Source organism: Xiphias gladius, chromosome 7, assembly GCF_016859285.1.
Source record: "Xiphias gladius isolate SHS-SW01 ecotype Sanya breed wild chromosome 7, ASM1685928v1, whole genome shotgun sequence".
Classification (NCBI taxonomy): domain Eukaryota; kingdom Metazoa; phylum Chordata; class Actinopteri; order Istiophoriformes; family Xiphiidae; genus Xiphias; species Xiphias gladius.
The window spans coordinates 25310712-25330835 of record NC_053406.1 but is presented as its reverse complement, the minus strand read 5'-3'; the positions used below and the strand labels follow the sequence as shown (position 1 = coordinate 25330835).

At 40.8% G+C, this 20124-nt stretch overlaps 1 long non-coding RNA gene across 3 annotated transcripts; it reads left to right on the top strand.

Moving 5' to 3' along the window:
* The first annotated feature begins 43 nt into the window (after window positions 1-43).
* LOC120791746 lies at window positions 44-19377 on the top strand. Of its 3 annotated transcripts, none has more exons than XR_005707736.1 (4): window positions 44-104; window positions 1454-1543; window positions 16426-16505; window positions 17114-17179. It is a non-coding gene; the product is annotated as an uncharacterized LOC120791746 (long non-coding RNA). The 3 variants fall into 3 exon arrangements; XR_005707735.1 differs by lacking the exons at window positions 44-104; window positions 17114-17179 and adding exons at window positions 153-387; window positions 19278-19377; XR_005707734.1 differs by lacking the exon at window positions 44-104 and adding an exon at window positions 153-387.
* The last annotated feature ends 747 nt before the right edge of the window (window positions 19378-20124 follow it).

Below are 20124 nucleotides of genomic sequence, written 5' to 3'. Positions count from 1 at the left end.
GGTTTATCCCCCGTTGCGTGCAGTGGGCAGGGTCGGGATCTCACCTGACCTCTGACCCGACGTCCAGGATGAAGTTCACCTGTGAGCTCCGCTAGGTAGGACAGGTAAGCTAGGGAGAGCAAACACAACGTAGCCCCCCCCCTTTACCGATGGTGGCATTATGAAATACCGGTATGGTTCCATGAGCTTGCACGTCGGCTCCGACCAACGACCGACGTTCACAAGATGTTACTGCTAACACCTGGAGTTAGCCGTGATACGTTAGCAGCAACCTTAGCAGCTTCTTTTGATGGATACGTGTTCAACTAATGGTTTCCGGAAGAGTTCATATCTTTAGATCTTACTTGTGAGAAACGCCGAGGCCTCCTCGGGCCCCTGGACCCTTATGTAAGTTAGTCTACCTGGCTAACACTGAACAAATAGGAGTTTACTGCGAGTCTTGCTCTGTCCGTCGCTCAGCTGCAGTGTGTGTTGGCATTAAACACAAAAACTGGCCACGCTGTGGCCTTTCCGTTTTACCTTATGGGTCACAAGTGCATTTAATTTCCCATTAAATTAGAAGCTGTGTAATACACCTGCAGCTCAGGTGAGCAACGGTATGAACACAGCCAATGATTTAACGGGGAATGAACTTGTGACCCATCACAGTTGTATTTTTTTGCAGGTCACCAGGTCTGTCCTGGACACAGACTCAGGCCTGGAGGTTTAATCTGTCCTTGTGATGCCCTTTCCATATTTTTTTTTTCCAGCTCCAGCTTGTGCCTCTTAAGTATTACCTTTACACAAGGCACACACTGGGCCTAAATTACTCAATGATTTGTTTTGCCATTTTGCCATAATTTTCGGGCTGCAACGTACTCTGAGTGTAACTCAGTATAAAGGCTAAAGATATTTACATAAAAAATTTACACAAAAAAATCATTAATCTTCACTTACAGGTGTGTGTGTGTGTGTGTGTGTGTGTGTGTGTGTGTGTGTGTGTGTGTGTGTGTGTGTGTGTCCGTCCCCGTCCTAGGCAGCAAGTTCTGGGACTCAGTTTGAACCTTTACCGTGATTCACTGTTAGCGAGTTTCTCTTTAGACACTTTTTTTCCCCCTCACTCTTACCATTTTATTTGGTTCTGTGCATCATGAACATTTTCCCATTAGTGACAATAACAAATTGTCTATGTGATAAAGCCATGTAAGATGGAAGTATTTTATTTTTGGTATCTATTTTTGCTGCATCTAGCTTTTCCAAAATCCACCTTCCCTTGTTGACATCTCAGTGTATTCAGTTTAGGCTGCATCATGCTTTTTGCTCAGCTCACCACCTCCTCATAAGCCATGCAGTGTCCCAATATATCTGTTTGGCTGTCTTTGGATTAAATAAGCCTGTGTGTTTTTTGTTTTATTTATTTAAACGTGTGTACGGTATCTGGAAAAAAACATAACTGTCTTTTCTTTCTCCTTAGCTTCTTATCAAGCCTCATTCAATTTCCACCGGCTGAAATGAGCCGTACAGACAAAGGCCTGAAGGCGTCTGCGCAGCTACAAGCGAAGAGGTGAGAAATACTAATTCGTAAAGAAGAACATGTGAATTTCAGTGTTTGTTCTTCCAGATGAAGCCGATGGCTATCTTGACTAGTGACAGGAAGGCAAATTCTATTCCCTTAAATGTCAGACTGTACCTGCCCCACTCGGTGTATATACACTATTATAGTAAATATGGGAATTGTACATGTACATTATACATTTTCATATTTGACCAAATCAGAGTACTAATATTTACTCTCATTAGATTTTGTTGCAGTTGTGATGCATTGCATGTCAGAATGACTTCTCACTCCCTTGTGCAGTGAACTGAGACACATGTTGTGCAGGAGGGTTTGCGACAAGCTTCTCAGCCCCATTTTCATCCAAGGGACACTGCGGAGTGTGATATGAAAACCCTCTCTTACTGCTCCTGTCCATCAAAAATGAATTTAAGAAATAGTCACAAACTCCCTTTATATTACCGGAAATGCTGAACCAAAAAAATAGATGCTCAGCTGATACAGTAAACTGTATGTGTATAACAATCATAGATGCACGAGCCATCATAACTAATTTTTATTCATGTGGACCATGCTTTTCCGCTAAGGACTGTAATTTTAAAATATCTACTAAAAACATAACTCCATGAGGTGAGCGTGGGTTGAAGTAACTGATTGCATTTACTTCTGTTCTTGCACCTGAGCAACCTTTTGGCATTTGGTACCAGTAAACCGTCACTAAGTGAAGACAAGAGGTGTCATCAGGCTTTATCTTTCACTTTCCACTCACATTAACCTAATCATGGACACATTTATCAGACTGTGAGCTGTTTGCAATAACTAGCTCTGTGCTAAATCTGCCTATTTACTTGTAAGAACACGCATTTGCCGTTTTTCGTCCACATTTACTGTAACATTTAAAGAAAGATCAGGGGCAAGATATCTATTGAAAGAAATATAATGTACAGGACTCCTGGTCCTACTAGAAACACCTTTTATCATGAGTGCGAGTGTCAGCTTGGCTTCAGTTTAGTAACGCAAACTATAACTGAATCAACAGGGGGCGCCATAGTGCAAGTACAGACTGGGATTTCTGAGGTCTTTACACATGAGTGATTGCTGAACATGGAGATAGCAGAGAGGATAATAGAGGGGAAAAGAGAGACAGTGCAGTTTATGATTTATTGTTTTACTATTTTTCCACCTACAGCGCAAAATACAGAGTGGCTGGGAAGAGCCATTTAAAAACAGTGGAATGTCCCTTTATAAAAGGTGTGGTAAATGGTCACATTTCCTTTTGTTGGGGTTTAAAACTGCTGTTTGATAAGAAAGAAAGAGCCAGACTGAAAGAATTCAACACACACACACACACACACACACACACCCACACACACACACACACACACACACACACACACACACCTTTTCCCTTCTCTCTCCTTACTGTAGTGTAGTTTTTTTATTTTTTTATTTATTTTGGAGCAATATAAACATCTGCACCACAAAACAGTATTACTATTGCTAAGCATATTTTTAAGTGTGTTTATTCTCACTTTGTGTGTCGTGTGTGTGTGTGTGTGTGTGTGTGTGTGTGTGTCTGTGTGTGTGTAACCATGGAGACGGGCCCAGAATATCCTAGACAGTTTTATTTATTTATTTTTTTTGTTTTACAGCAACAGAGGCAGAGTTATGGTGCGGTTATAAAAAACTGACTTGCTCCACTTCCGCAGTCCAGATCCCTTCTGCCCTGCCCTCCCAGTCAGTGATGCTTTTTTTTCAGTTACCTACAAACAATAGTAATACGTTATTTTTCTTTTACCTGTTAGTTGTCCAGTTTGAATGTTGTTGTTTTGGTTAGCCCCGCTATTTTGTGATTGTTTGTTTGACACAAATAATGTAAAAAGGTGAAAATCCAACAGAACTGGCTGAAATGAAAGTCTGAATGAGACTTCTTGCTATTTTGATGAACAGAGCAACATTCTTGCATTTTAAAAGCTTTGTTTTGAAGTAGAAAATGGAAAGAAGCTACCTCAACAAGTATGTCTGTAATGTGGGTAGTCACTTTGCAAGATGAGTAATGATGAAAAATGCGTCAGTTTGTAACTCGCACCATCACCGCTTAAATCTGTGGTAAGCACATCATATACCCCTCAGTCTTTTGACAGGTAACAATGCCATAACTCCTTTTTCATTTTACTTTTTTTTTAATCAACTTCCTGAATCTTGAAGAGTGGACTGATAGAGGATTAACGAATTTAAATTTTATTTTCCTCTCGGCAGCCAAGTTTCCCAGAGTAGGTTTGTTTATGTCCCTGTGAGACAACGTCAGGGCTGAAGCCAGTGGCACAGAGCAGCTACCTGAACTCAGCTGTGCCTCAGCTTTTCATTACTAACAGCATTTCTTGTTTTTTTTACTCAGTGTAGTTTGCTTGGAGACACTTCTTACTCAAACGGCTATGCCCTCTGAATTCTGGGTAAATGATTGTCTAATGACAATAATGCAGCTATGTTCGGGTGCTTAAATTGTATTTATATCTCTGTTTGAAGTCCCCTCTTCACTACTGAAAGTGTTTAGGAAACTGAAAAAAGACCAAAACAAATGAGTCCTTGCCGGATATGTTTACACCTGTCCTCGAAAAATGTGTGGGATTATGCAAATAACAAACGCCCCTTGTCTTTTTTTTTTTTTTTTTAAGGTAAAGAGTCTCTCTAAGGTTTGAGTCTGCTATTTACGGCTGTATGGACCATAAAATACGTTGACATCACTGAACCGGGCTGGTAATGGCTGGTGATCCTGTTGGTGGCGTAACAGTTTTATAGTAGTTTTGTCACACTGCAAAGCTGGAACACAGATGTTTGTTTTTTTTTTTTTTGGTCACCAATCTAACATCAGAAAGACCAAAAACTCTGTGGTTCTAGGTGTGCAGATTGGCATACCCCGTTTTTTCAACAGCGTGTGTGTTTCTGTAACATTTCTTTATTTTATTATATAGCACTGCATACTCAAAATTAACTTTATTTTGCCCACATATTTTAAATATCTACGAACTTTAATTATGTTGATTTTTATAGTTAATCTGACTGAATGCATTCTCTTCTATCAGATGAGACTGTTAGTTGGCGCTGAAACAATTAGTCATTAATCAGTTAGTTGATTTATGAAAAAAAAATTGACAATCCATCCGTCATTTAAGTCATTTATGAAGGAAAACTGCTAAACCAAAATGAGTTGGTTCCAGCCCCTCAAATTTTAGGAGTTGCTGTTTTTCTCTGGTTTATGTCTTTGTAAACTGAATACCTTTGGGTTTTGGACTGTTGGTCAGAAAAAACAAGCTACAGTATGTGAAGACATCACCCTGGGCTGTGGGTCCTTGTGATGGGCATGTCCTCCAATTTTTGGCCTTTTGTAAAGACTGAACATTAATCAGTTAATTGTAAAAAAGTATTGATGAATTGATAATGAATATAATCCCAATTTCATGGCTGAAATGATTAGTCTATTGATCAGTTGTCTTGATTAATAGATAATCAACAACTATATTAATGATTGATTAATATTCCCCTGTTCCAGCTTCTTGTTTGTGAGGATTTGCTGCTGTTATTTCAGTCATGTAATAATTAATCAAATATCTTTTGGTTTCTGAATTCCTAATTTTCAAGCTTTGCTGTAACCTAATTTAAAAGGCACATACAATGCCCCTTTCCTGATCCGGGTTCATTTAAAATAGTGATTTTGACCAATAAAATAAACGACCAAAGTTGTACTGTCGGGATAGTATCATAGGTTTAGAAACCATTCTGTTGGCTAAACGACTGAGCTAAAAGAGTGTCACAGGTTCACACCCACAGACTAGTACCTGATGTACTGTGGTGACTCACGTCTTCTTGTTGCGCACTGTGCTTCAATAGTCATTCGGTATTGATCTGTTGTTCTCTCTCTCTCTCTTTCTCTCTTTTTTACCACACACACGGACACGGCACACACACACACACACACACACACAGCTTCCAGGATCTAAGGAAAGCCAGTCACCTGTGCAGTTAAAGGATGTAGAGAAGGAAGTAGAACGACTGCTCTGGCTGTTATAAACCAGTCGCCGCCCAACTGACTCACCGACAGGCTAATTGAGAGGCTACTTAACTGACTGGCTGTTTGACCTGTAGCAGGCTTGGTGGAGACGCAAGTTGTGTCTTCCTAGCCCTTAACTCTAACCTTAACTTTTACAGGTACTATACATGCCTAAACTTCTAAGTCTAACTATAAACCAAGTCCTTGCCCTCAGACAGCCCTTTGAAAAAGTAAGAAACGAGGAACAAAAGTCTGCACTTTCCAACCTGTCTTCTCTCAAGATCTAAAATTTTAAAATCGGCCCTCACAAACATAGAGGTACAAGAGTACAGGCCTACATTACCTGGACCACACCTAGCTCTCCCAGCGCAGTGTGCAACAACAAAACATTCCTGCAAGTCACAGTTGCTCAACTCCTGATGCATGATAACATTTTATGAACAGACTGAAAACTACACAGTACATACCTGTGCTCTATGCTTATGAGTGTCTGCTGCCCTGTTAATAAATATTACTCCCTCTATAGATAACACTTTGCATCCACTTCAGACTGATGCAGGTTCAACCCTTAAATAAAGGCAACATTATACAAATGCAAACAAACATCTCTCATTAATCTCTTCATTAATTTTTCTTATTACTAAAATGACTTAATATTTTTGCATATGATCTGGTTGGTTTGTTTGTACACTATGTTCCTGGTCAAGACTCTGATCCTGACATAACACTTCAGTAGATAAATAAGAGAGTAAATAAAACAAGAAGAAATTGATTTTGACAGTGAGCCAGTTCATTCTGTTCGTCCTCCACCCACGTCTGTCTGAGCTGGACTCGGTGACCAGGGGCGGGGGAGTATGGGGGAGGTATATGGGTGACAATGGTGAGACTGCAGAGGAGGAATGAGCAGGGCAAAGAGAACAGGCTGTTCGGCCACAGGTGAAGGACTGATAGATAGCCCAGATTCTGGACTGGGGGTCAAAGACTATACTGGGGGACAGTTACACTCTTAAAATGATGGTGCTGTGTTGTTTAAAACGCTACCTGTGTCTAGTTTTGGACATTTTGTGCTACTTTTCATTGCAAAATATCTCCAGAACAACATGGACAAGGCTGGAGGGGCCATTTTGGGAGTAGTTTAGAGGTGGTAGGGGTAAGGCTAGAAGGCTAGAAAAGGTTTATAGAGTTAGGAGAAGATGAGAGTAGTTTAAATCTAAGCTGAAGGGCTGGCAGAGGCATTTAATGCACATTAGGGGCAATAAGAGGTATGTAAGATAACCCTAAAGTTATAAAAGAAGTCCCTGACAACACAGATACGTAGATATGAAGCATGTCACTTTTTTTCCCCCAAAAATGGGAGGTGCACCAGGCAGATCAGAACCATGTCGGGCCAGGGTGCACAGACAGCATACAAACCCCCCTTCAAACAAAAAGGAAAACAACTAATAAAAAATATAAGATTGGGCCTTCAGTGGGTAGCTCCTGTCGAGGGAGCCAGGATGCGGTAGAGACAGTCAGACAATGCGGGATAGAGTTTAAAGCTGTCATTGTTGGGACTGTCTCTCTCTATCTTACTACTAGGTGGTAGTAATCGAAATAGAGGGTGGTGGAGCAGTTAGGAGCTGGTTTGGGGGCAGTAAAGTCAAAGCAGTTATAGTACAGGTAATTAGGAACTGTCGGGGGTTGATTCTGTAGGAAAAAAGATGTAGAAGGTCAGTGAGAATGCTTTTTTTTTTCTTTTTCAGTTTGCTTTTTCTTTCATTCACACATAGCTGGAATCTTTAATCAATTAGTGTTTCGAAAAAAAAGAATAGTGACTTTAACGTGATCTCACCCAATTCTGCAGCTGAAATGTACTGTAGACCACATCAGCCCATTTGAAGTTAATTACACACTCGGTGCACAGCTTTTTTCTTCTGTGTTGTGTTCTGGTTATTCTACTAACCAATCATAGACCACCCTGACGTGAAACTAGATTGAAATTGATGTGAAATCGATTTGAAATTCAGTATTGGTTGAAGGCTTTGGCTTGAAGTTTGCTCTGCTTTTTAGCCACAAATGTCGACATCAGGTGTCTGATGTTCATAATTCATTTTTTCAAAATCTTGACCTGCTTGCGGCCTCCGCTCTTCACATCGGTCCAAAAACAAAAAACAGCAAAATGGAAAAATCACCGACAACATGTAAAGGTGGGATGTAAGATGGACACGCCAACAGCTTTTACCCACAGTAGTATGTACGTGGCCTGAGTTGTGGATTAGTGGACTTTGGGGTGTGTGTGTGTGTGTGTTTGTGTGTGTGTGTGTGTGTGTGTCCGTCCGCGCTAGCAGGCTATGTGTGTAGTACAGGTCAGCTAGAGCAGGTAACTGATTACCCAGTCCGGTCGAACCAGGTCTGTGTGTGGGAAGAGGAGGGGAGAAGAAGAGGGAGGTGGTGCATCCTGAGGTATATCTTTATATCCTCATTTTCTTAACCCATAGAGCTTTCGACCCTAAACTTTACACCCTGACAATGAATGCAAAGGATTTCCTCTGCATTGTTGTGTTTAAAGCACGCTTTTGTTCAGTTAAGACACAAGAAAAACACACTGTGGAGCCAAGCTCTTTAAGAGGGTGAAGATTCTGCGGTTTGGACAAACAAGATTTGGCCACTGAGGGTTTCAAATGACAAGCTGCAGTAATGGTTTGAAATGAAATGGATTTTCTTTCATTAAACTATATTCAAGTTACCTAATTAGGTTACCTAATTAAGTTATCCCATGTCAGAGATGAAAACCAGTGAGAGGTGAAGATCTAATGATTTATACAGCATCAACATAGTGTGGAAGACGGAAATAAAATGGATTTAAACAAAGCAAAGTGAAGATGAAATACTCAAAACCAAAGATGCTATTTCTTAAATTTCGATACCCCATTACATCTAGTGGAAATATTGCAGTGAGCAGTGCTTGGCTGCACGACGTGAGTTTGTAATGATGCAGTGTTAGTAAAGAGTTTCCCATGTATCATAATATCATCTACAGATAAAATGAATCTTGACTCTTTAACTGTTTGAAGAGATTCGAGATGTTAATCTCACATCGGTATCAGTCTCCCTCCTGTCTCGCTGTCTAGAATGAGGAAGTAAAGCTAAACCGCTGAGGTTAAAGGTGACATTGATTGTCATGGCAACCTCTTTTAGGTCAGTATCAGGGGTCTTATCTGTGCTCTCTAAACTTCTTGGCCTGACAGCACCCAGATCAATGTGAATCCCCTTCACATTCCAGCTCACTCGATTGGAGCAGTCTAAATAATCAATAAAAATTACTATACAACTGTAAATGTTTTTTGTAGAAAACTGAAGGTGGATTCTCGTTTGATGTTGTTAGTACTTTGGGAGATAAAATGTGTCCAACCATATAACTCAGACATCCCCATGTTGATGCATTCAGCGCTCACCTCCACAGTGAACGTGCAGACAATAACAGTGATTTCAGCTGCAGGGATCCGTGCTCTGATTGGTCCGTGTGTTACATCACTTACGGTATTTCAGCCGGGGAAGGTATTTCCCACTTTGAGATCAATAAACCATTGCTGTACTACTGCTGCTACTTCTGCTATTGCTGCTACCTCTAATGTTAGTGTATATTCTGCAATTACAAATACTGCTACAGTATTCCTACTTCTGATACAACAGGCCTACTACCAGTGCTACTAATGCTATTACTTACTACCATAATTACCACTACTACTACTATTACTGGTTTTAACTACTTTAATGTAACTGCTACCATCACAAATACTAAAAAAAAAATCACTGCATTACAAGTAAAAGTTCTTCATTCAAAATTCCACCATAAGCACTGAAGTATAATGAAGAAGTAAAGTGAGTAAAGTAAGTCAGTGACGAAATTTTCAAAAGGAAAGTACTCAATATGAAGGATTAACACTTTCTTTCTTTATTGATGCATTAGTCTGTGAGAAGCATTAAAGTGTTGTTGTGAAAGTACTCTATTGGATGGTTGTATATTTAGAAATGCATTGAACGTAAGTATAACACAGGAGTAAATGTACTTATTTTCCTGTTGATACTACTATTGCTAATATCTGCGCCTGCTGCTGCTAATGCTGCTACTACTACTCTTAGTGTTGCTGTTACTCATTCTACTAGTACTACTGACCCTGCCATGTCTGTGCTGCTGCTACTGCTATTGCTGATATTAATACTGCTACTGTTACCACTGCAACTATATTACTGTTACTGCTCGTACTGCTTCTACTCCTTCTGTCACTTTGATTACTAGCTACTGTGCATAACAAAACTATTACAGCTGCTGTTACTAATACAAAAACTACTGCTAATGCATCCATCAGTATTATCACAGTCATTCCTCTGGTGCTACTACAAGGCTTTTACCACTTGTACGTCTACTTACTGCATGTCTACTAGAAATACTGTTTATCATTAAGGCAGGTGAATGTGACTGTGAAGTAGTTTAACGTTGTGTTATCACGTCTGCTGTGTGTTTAGCTTGACCTGCACTGACGTCAGTTCCGGACAGATCTTGTAACCCGCTAATCAAAGACTTAAATATTGTATATTACGTTGGGGATACTGGTGGGTTATATAGTTCTGACACATCTTCCTCCAGCCTCCAACAGGTGGCCTGTTGTAACATCATCTTCGCTCGTTTCCTTTTCTTTCCTTCTCCATGCACATTTCCTTCCTTCAACTGACTGACAGAACTATTGAAAATAAAGAAAACTATTAATACATTCGGTTGTAGACAACAAAGCTCCAGTCTCTCTCAGTTTTCTGCTGCCCCCACCTGCTAAAACTCACCCCGCCTTCCCCTCTTATCAGTGTGTGTCCTGGCTAACCCCCACCCACCCCACCTGTAGCGCCAAACCACATTGCCACTGTTACTCATTAACCAGGACTTCCTTTTATCCAGCCCAGACAACCCCTAGGTCACTGCCCGACCCATAGTGTTCAGTTTCAGATGTCACTCTTACTATGTGCTGCTGATATTACACTCAGGTCGACCCAAGGATACAATTACAGACAAAAATACAGAACAAGAAAATAGAAACAGCAATATCCCTTTAGAAATATGTGGAAGTTTTACTTCAATAAAGTCACTTTGCTGTAATCTGCGTCCTTTCCTTTATTGATACCAACCCACAATGACGGTTGTAAATCTTGCTTTCTCCACACTGTCACGGTCAGCAACAAAGGACTGATTGATTAGACTAATAGTTTGGTGAAGTGTCGATGACTCACTCATCTCAATTTGTTGTTCGGTATCAGTGAATAATTTTATTAAACAATAGGAGCTGAGAAGAGAAATGCAGAGGTGTGCAGTAAGGTGATGAGTGAATTAGTGAATGATGGCGGACACAGCCGAAAACACTCATAGGTAGCACAGCCAACTAGCCAGCAACCGATCTGACAAGGCAACTGATGCTCAGTTAACTTCCAAATACTTTTGTTGCTTCTAATATTAACACTATATTAACACATTAGCAAGTGTCCAGGTCAGATTTTTTTCAACAAGACAGGCTAATGATGATTTAATGAAAATGTGAAATATTGAGATAGTCTCTGACAAAAACACCATAGAAATTATGCATATACAGAGCAAACACTGTAATGACTGAATTGTGTTGACCACGATCATGTTGTAGCCTTCGCCAAAACACAATCAGCACTTGGCCACTGCTGAGGACCTGCTGTGGCAGACACAGGATGCATTATGTCACGTGAAAGCCCACAACTACACATGCACTTGTTGGTAGTTAGGTGTGCAGTGGTGTGCAGCACACTGTGAACAGATGCCACTGTGGATAAAGACCCTCCCTCCATTACTGCCTGTCAGTGCGACTGTCGACTGTGCTCTGTTTGATGTTAATAAGGGTTCGCTTGACTCAGCCAGGTACTGCTGCTGTTTAGTCCAAACAGAGTCCCCACAACACAGCTCCTCTTCATTTTGAGAATATATGACAAGTCATTTAATCTGTTCTTTCAGCATACTATACGTTAATTTTAAAGTATTGCAATAGGCATACATAGATCTCATGCTTTCACTTGATAAGATTTGGTTTTTGCTCAAAGCCTAAACGATAAAGAATTATGTTAAAATAAAGAACCTGGGCGAGGACAGGAGGCAGGGCTGACCAATCATTAATGCAGCAGGTATGCCCCATGTTGTTATCAGCTGGCAGGGAGCCAAGTCCCAGGCAGAAAAACAACAAAAAATGGCTTATCAGTTGAGGTTGGCCCTGCTCCTGACTGCCCAGGCCTTGAGACTGGAGAGTGAAGCGGGGAAAGTCTGACATGGGTCCGAACCACTGAAATTAAAAGGCAGCGTTGTGAAACAGATACTGCTTCCATAATCTACAAAGACTTTTAAGACACGTTTAACAGTGGGCTAGATGGACAAAAACACATACAGTTCAGTCACAGCAATCACATCAAATCAACATGCAGTGATGCGGTGAGATGTGCAAAATTGCATGGTAAAGGACTACAGTTTTTCATTTCATTATTTGAGAATATTTAGAAATGTTTAATCTGCACCTGGAGATCTGCAACCAAAACTCTTGACCCATGGTCCCAATTTTTTAGGTGCCAAAGTAGCAAGTCTTAAAGACATCCTGCTAACTTAAAAACAGGCAAACAGGACTGGAAACAAAATCTCCCTGATTAAGCCAGCGCTCGATTACATGAGTTCATCAATTCAATCATTATTTGTCTCTTCATTTAGCGTCTCACTGTTTCATTTTATTGCTGTGCACTTGAATTAATGCTCAGCCCTACATACAGTACATCCCCTGACAGCAATACAACTGAAATGATGATGAGAAGCCTGTTACTTAGGGTTGTAAATGGGCATCCGAAATGTGCGTTTCTCCAAAACCAACAATGAACTGATCATTATAACAAGTATTGTCTCTGTAGCAAAAGCCTGATATATCTTATTCCTCTGTACCATAGGGCGCCGTTGTCCAAAAACTATTAAAAACACATCACTGAGCCAAGCTGTTGCACTGAGTGACATTCATTACCATGACCACACACACACACACACACACACACACACACACTGTAATTTATTGTAATTCAATCCCACATACAGTCCTGCTGCTTGAGATACTCACTACAGCGCAAAATGGGTATGAATACGCTGCTGAAAATAGTCCTCAACAGAAATGCTATTTACTGGTGTTTGAGTAATGTTTGCTAAAAACTACGGTGCCCAGTTGTTTTAGCAGCCCATTGGCCTCAGTAGCAGCCGATGGGCTTGGTGCTGAGTGCTACAGAGACGACTGGGAAGTACTGAGAGATGGACAAATACATTGTTGGTTGGTTTTGGTTTTTTTAAGGGAAGTACGGAATCGTGCGTTATTCCGTTAAAAGTGGGCTATTTGGGGTTATCACATTTTTTCGCAACATGAATGATGTGTTGCACCTGCTTATGAATTACAGTATATGTGTAGTGTAGAAAGTTTTTTTTTTTTTTTTTTCCCCTTAGCTTTTGCAGAAGTGGTTGTATGTGGTCATGTGGATATGTGTACTGTTGATGTCTCTCGGTATGTTTTGTGTGTGTGACCCCCCCCCCATACCCCTCTTCTCTCAGCCTTGTCGATCAAACAAGGGTGGGGTTGGGGCAGGGTCACTCTAAGGTTTCCAACTGATCCCATCAAAACCCATCAACTGTGGTTTGTGTGTGTGTGTGTGTTTTTTGTGTGTGTTTGCACAGTAGTAAAAACCTGAAAGAACCCCCCCCCACCCCCCCACCCACCACCTCCTCCTCTTTCTACTCTATAAACCCTCCCCTTTACCGAGAACCTCCCAGGACACCCAGGTGTGACCGGACACACACAGCAACACATACACATACACATACACACGATTGAGGATAAAAAGACATCACTTTCTCATCAAGCAGTTTTCATATTTATGTGTCTGTTAGTGTCAGTCAGACAAATCTGAAGCTGTATCCAGTATCCAGCTCTTTGTCTCACTGTGTGTGTGTGTGTGTGTGTGTGTGTGTGTGTGTGTGTGTGTGTGTGTGGTGTGTGTGTCTGGGCTGAGACCCCCGTCCCCCTGCTCTGACAGATAGAGCTGGTGCTATTAGCTCAGTGCCAGGTGAGTCTGTGAGTAAACAGAGCACACAATAGATCCAGCCCATCTCCTCCTGTCAGCCCAGCTCTCTCAAAGCCAGCCATTGTTCTGCACACCCTGTGTGTGTGTGTGTGTGCGTGTGTGTGTGTGTGCGCGTGATCTATCTGAGAATATACCCCACTGTATACAGATACAGACACACACGTGCGCACGCAGGCAAGCACAATACATTCAATGCGTCACAGGCAGACAAGTGTAGCGTACATGTGCTTAGGTGCAGCTAGTTTTAAGCATCAGTCCCTCAGTGAGGCTCAACTGGCATCTAAAACTTATGAAAGATACATGATACAATATATTGAAGATAAGAGGTTCATGCTTCAGTTTTTTTCTGCTTGTTTAAAAGAAATTTAAAATTTTTTACCTCTGCCCGAAAATAGATGACTCCTTTTTGGACAACTGACAGTGGCACCTTAAATAAAACACCTTGGTTGTATTTACGGCTCAGTTTCAAAAAATCTTGAGTGACCTAAAAGCAGATCTTAATAACAGATAATAAAAATAAAAGAAGTTCCTATTCATATGAACAAGTACGACTTTGCGCGAGGTGTTCCATTTAAACTGGTATTGTACTGGTAGGTATTCATTTAATCTAGTGGGATTTTGTCAATAGTATCACGCAAGTATTAACAAGACTAGGTCAAAACCTAGGATGTGGCTGGACCGCCCTCTATCTGCTTGCTTCTCTCCTACTGTCTATACTCACATATACGGTATTTTGATGCAGCCAGATTCCCAATAAAGCTGTTCTCGTTTACATGTCTGAAAACTGAAACAGAAAAACAACAGAAGAAGTATGAAATAGTGACTGAAACGCGGCCCATTAAGACGACATGTTAACCAGCAGTCACTTCCAAACCCTTTCCAAGCTGCTGCTCTGCTCTGCTAAAATCCTGATTTTTATAGCTGCGACGTCTCCTACAAAATCACCACAAACATAAGTTAAGGACAACGGCTTTGCTGTGACTTCAGCTATAGTTACCCTGTAAAATGATCACTCAGAGGAAAAAGTTGGAAGCTCATTCACGTCTGTGTCAGCTGCCGTGCCGTCAATTCCTGTTGAGGCTCGACCTCGTTCTCTCGGGGCAAGACTGACGACTCTCTTCAATGGAAAGCCGCTAAGGTTTGTCCAAAGAGTCGCTAGATTTGTCGCTAAGTGCTTGTGTGAAGAAAAGTTGCTAAAGGGTTGTGAAAAGTTTATAAATCTAGTGACAATGGCGCTAGATTGGCAACACTGCCGGTCAGTGCCCTCTTGGTGATGCAGTGGAAACTGTAGAAACCGGTCGACCAATGGTGTAACCTGAGCACTCACTCACTCGGCGTTTAGCTAGCCAGTGGTGTAACCTTGTCACGCACGCTATCACTTAGATACTAACTCACTCAGCAAGATTTGTGTTTATAGGACTGGCCCCACGGTTGCGGTCCAGCCAAAAAAAACATCATGGCAAAGACTTTAATTGCATGGCATATACAGAAGTGTAACACATCCTTACCTATCAACAATTATTGGCTCATCAAAGTTACATTCAGGTGGATTGTATCAGTCATGGAACAGTAAAAGTATGGCAACTGATGAGGTTTTCCGTGGTAGTTTAAATAGAGGAGAGAACATCCCTTCCCCTCCTGCGCTGTCCTCCACCTTCCAGCCATCATATTGTGCAAACACACCATGTAAACAGCTGGGAACAGCATGTGTGTGTGTGTATATCAGTGTGTGTGGGCCCAGTGTGTGTGTGTGGATGTGTGTGTGTGTGTGTGTGTGTTTGGGATAGAGAGAGAGAATGAGAGGGAGAAAGAACATTAAGAAAATGAAAGAACTAAAACACAAAATAAAACAACAAAGAAATAAAATTTGTCAGGATTAAAAGTCAGAGATAGTGAGGCAGAAAAACAGAGCCCTTTGTCTCCCTTATCCTTTCCTTATAGGTGTCTCACACTTTAACCCCATGACTTCTTCACCTCTTAAACCCCCAATCACCCCCTGCCTCCCTCCCTCCTCCTCTTCTTCCTCCACACCCTACCCCATTCATCCCTCCATCTCGGCATCCCTCTCCGCCCTGCGCTCCATCCCAGTGCAAACACTCCTCAGCGTTGCGGGAACAAAGCACGGATGAATAATGGCAGTGAAATGTCGCCATTTCTTCATGGCTTCCACCTCCTCCCCTCACCCTCCGCCGGGGCCAAGCCCAACATTAACCATTAACCAGCCGGCACAGCACCTGAACACGAAACAGCGAACAGAAAGAGAGAAGGATGGAGGGAAGAGAAACAATTAAACTACGGACCAGGGAAGATTTTTACATTTAAAAAGTACTCAAAAGTCGGATATTTCCCGACAAAGGTGTCCCATCCTGACTAACTTAGACGCTACAGATTCAGACTATTTACCTGAATCTACTTCTGCTGCCGGGTATAGCAGGACAGTTTAAAACAGAACTTTAAGGGATAATAATAATAATATTTCAGCCACTATTTTCGGATGTCATGTGCCATTTCTGCTTAGAGGTTGTCATTAAACGTAGATTTTTAGCCTAATATGGCAAAACGACAGACACTTTGAGAGTTTCTATTGCCTTGAAAAGCTTTGCTGTGGGGTCACGTTGGAGTCTTGTTCTGCTTTCAAATGTAGCTTTCTATCTTTGCTGCTTTCCACTCACTCCTGTGATGTTTTTGCTCTTCCCAGGTGTCACCTGAGCTCTAAGATCACCTGCTGGTCAAACAACGCGGATGGCACTGTATCGTGTTAACAAGGTTTGAATTTTGGTAGGTGGCACTGTCTTTCCTTTGTTATGGTCAGGTCTCAGGTCTCCTTCTTCTTCTGCCTCTACCCCGTTGCCAGAAATGAAAAATAATGATCTCTTGTGATTTAAAAAGATTTGTTCTGGAAACAAGCTAATATACATCAGGTAAATGGGGTTGGGGCCACAGACATAGTTGAAGCTTTCATGGACTCGGTAAGTTCCATCACCAATGTGCTATATGTTTCGTGATATGCAATTTGTGTTCATGTAAATACTGATGGAGGCTGCGTCTGGCAGCACTTACTCCAGATTAAAAAAAAAACCAGGTTAATTTAATAATTATTTAAAGCAGCTCTAATCAGTAGATAGATAGCCTCTTCTTGACTCTCTAAAACATACGAATATTACTTTTAAATTTTATTTATTTATTTATTTATTTGTTTTCTGTTCTCGTTTTTGATGATTCATCTTTCCTTTCGGTCTCCACCCAGTAATTCATCAGTGGCACAGACAGCCTCAACAGTATGGCTCCTTTCATTGTACTGCAGTTACAATAATATGAAACAACAAATATTATTCTCTTTATTCTCACTCAACTTTAAATCATTGTCACTTTTATTTCTCCCTCAGAGGCAGACCCCTCCCTCCACCTCTGCTCTCTACTCTCTTCACTATAAATACCTCCGTGCCCCCCCCCCCCGCTCTCTCTCTCCCTCTCCCTCTCTCGCTCTCGCTCTCTCTGTCTCTCTCTCCCCAGCCTGTAGCTAACACTGGTACCTTTGTACAGCTAACATGCCAGTTGAGACTAAAATTAAATGCACTTTAATTGCAGCTTGTGCGTGTGTGAGAGGTGAGGAGGATTTACGGAGAGGAAATGATATTTTTAGGGTGTGATCTGGTGACGAAGACCTGTTACTGTCTAATGAGAGAGAGAGAAATAATCAAGACAGCGTTTCAACTAATGAAAATCCCCGAGTGCTTTGGGAAGGAACCACAGACGTGTGTGCAGGACATGAAATCAGGGATAGTTATGTACTATGTGAGAACGTTCTAGAAACCGTATTAATTACTAAGTATTTTTACACATTCTTTGTTTTCATTCTGCTTTTTGAACTTGCTGCTTTTAAATATTTAAACATTCATAAGAGAGTTTTTGATTGGTAAATCACAAAATCAACTGCTGTCAATTTCTACATTTATATATCTCGAGGCTAAAACCTCATTTGCTCTCTGTCACAATGTGATCTCTTCATCCGGTCCATACCCCCTTCATACATTAGAAGCAATTACATTCAATCAGCTTTTCAGCCCTTATTCATGCTCTTTATAAACAAGCTGAAGGCCTCAGGTCTGTGTGTGCTACTGCTCTTTCACAGACGAGCTCTTTCTCTTTTTGTGCCATAAGGAAAAGATTTCCTGTAAATTTGCACAATGTAAAATGCTTTGCAGAATTTCAGGTTGTCTTTTTTGACAAAAACATTTCGGAGATTTTTTTTTTTTTTTCTTCTTTCAAAAATGTGTAGTAGTATCACCTCCATGAGTAATTAAACAATTGTAAACTTGAAGGTGGAGTCCGGCAAAACATGCTGGATTATAATTGTCATCATGTGACTGTTTGATTTACCGTTAAACTGCAATTCCTATTAACACCAGCAACCATGGGTGCGGCCAATTTAAACTAGGACTGAAATGCGAGAAGAGGATTATACTTTTAAACTTAGAAACAAAGAGAGAAGCTCTGGAGTTGTTTATGAATTTTAGATACAAAAAAAAAGTCAAAATAGCATTTTAGAGGTGCCCTGTGGAGTAAAAAAACAAACATAAAAAAAGTTATATTAACATTCAGTGTTACTGGCCAGTATGATGTCTAACAAACATATTGAATACATTTCCTTCCTCTTAAAACATACACTCAGCAGATTTTGAGTGTTTTAAATCTTGCATTGTTTACAGCCATGTTTACTAGTATGAAATCAAATACCTTACCTGTCTTCTGTTGTCAGATTGCTGTATTTTATGGCACATCACTGCCACCTGATACTCAGTGGAATAATGTGAAATTAGTGGCAGGAATGTATACTGCTTCATCTGCACACAGGACACACAAAAAGGGGGGGGGGCATTTTTAGCACATAAATTAATGTTGGAATTGTGTTTTATTACCTTTACTGCTAATACATACAAACTGTTGAAAGTTTTAGTTCACAGTAAGTATAATAATAGTAATGATAATTAAATAAATGTTTATTTATGTTAAAATGATACATGCAAGTCCTTCAAGAACCACTGAAGTTAGTGGACTAAAAATAACCGTAAGAACCACAGTTGCTTATTTATTCTGATGTGTAGTTTGTTTTTTTTTTCCCTGTTAAGAAATCAGAGGGCTCTTTGAGTCATAGCGGTTTTATAGAGAACCACCATGGTAACCAAAGACCTTTACAGAACCTTCCTCTTTGTGGGCATATGAGAAGAGACACGGGAGGAGACGGAGAAGAGAGGGGCGAGACGGGTGGGGTGATGGTGTTCGGCCAAAAGGAGTAGAGGAGTAGAGGGAGTGGGATGGAGGTTCGGGCGGAGGAGGGGGGGCCACTCTGTAAATAAGATGTCTAATTCATGGAGCGGATGTTTTGAAGGAAACAGACTGAGGATGTAGCTGCACTAACTGTACCCTCTGGGTCTCTCTCTCCCTCTCTCTGTTTTTACTGTGGAAATGAACTGAACTGGACCTGTTCTGTTTGGCTTTCACTGGAACCTCACCTGTACCTGGAGAAGGACACTTTCTCCATTGATACAGTTCATTTCCTTATGTCTCCATATAAACCTCACTGGCAGAGTAACAGCGAGTCGACTTCCAAAATGTCCCACTCATTACTCTCGCTTTACCGCCTCCAAACTCAGAGCTGCAGCCAGCTCTCGTCTCTGTAAAACAGAAATATCATTAAAATGTGAGAGATGGGGAATGGATTTAAATGTCGTTTATTACCTTGGGTGTGTTTGCATGTCAGCAGTTTGTTGAAACTGTGGTGAATGGTGCGAAACAAGCTGTGAGTCAGTTCCATATGAAGACTCACGAAGTCCAGTGTGTCCTAAGGAGGATCCTGTAACGTGCCGTTAAAACCCCTAACCATACCATAGAAGAAGACATTTATTTAAAGGTATTTCAAGGTGCAAAGACTGACACTGGTCTGATTCTCCATGTAAAACGAAACAAAAACTGATTTTATAGGCTTTTAAAGTTTGAATGCATAATTTAGAACATGCATCCAACATTACTGATTCTGCCCTACACTTTACTGTGAGCACTCCCTTGAATTCAATGGAATCGACTGCTCTTTCATAATTTGATTAAATAATTTATCTGTTTATTGAAATGGATTCATTTCTTATTTTACCTTCAGATCAACTTAAAATTTCAAGCATTGTGACTTGAAGATAACGGGTTGAACTTTCTGCTCGGCCTGTTTAGCATACAGTACATCCCTGCATGCATTGTATTTGATTTAAAACTTTACAGAAAAACTAATTTTGTCATGTCTGAATAAATAAATACATTTATTAAATGCATTCTAAGATTAGTCGCGGGCTTTTCAAACATTGCAAATCACGATAGAGTCTAGCATCCATTAAAATTATTTTAGCAG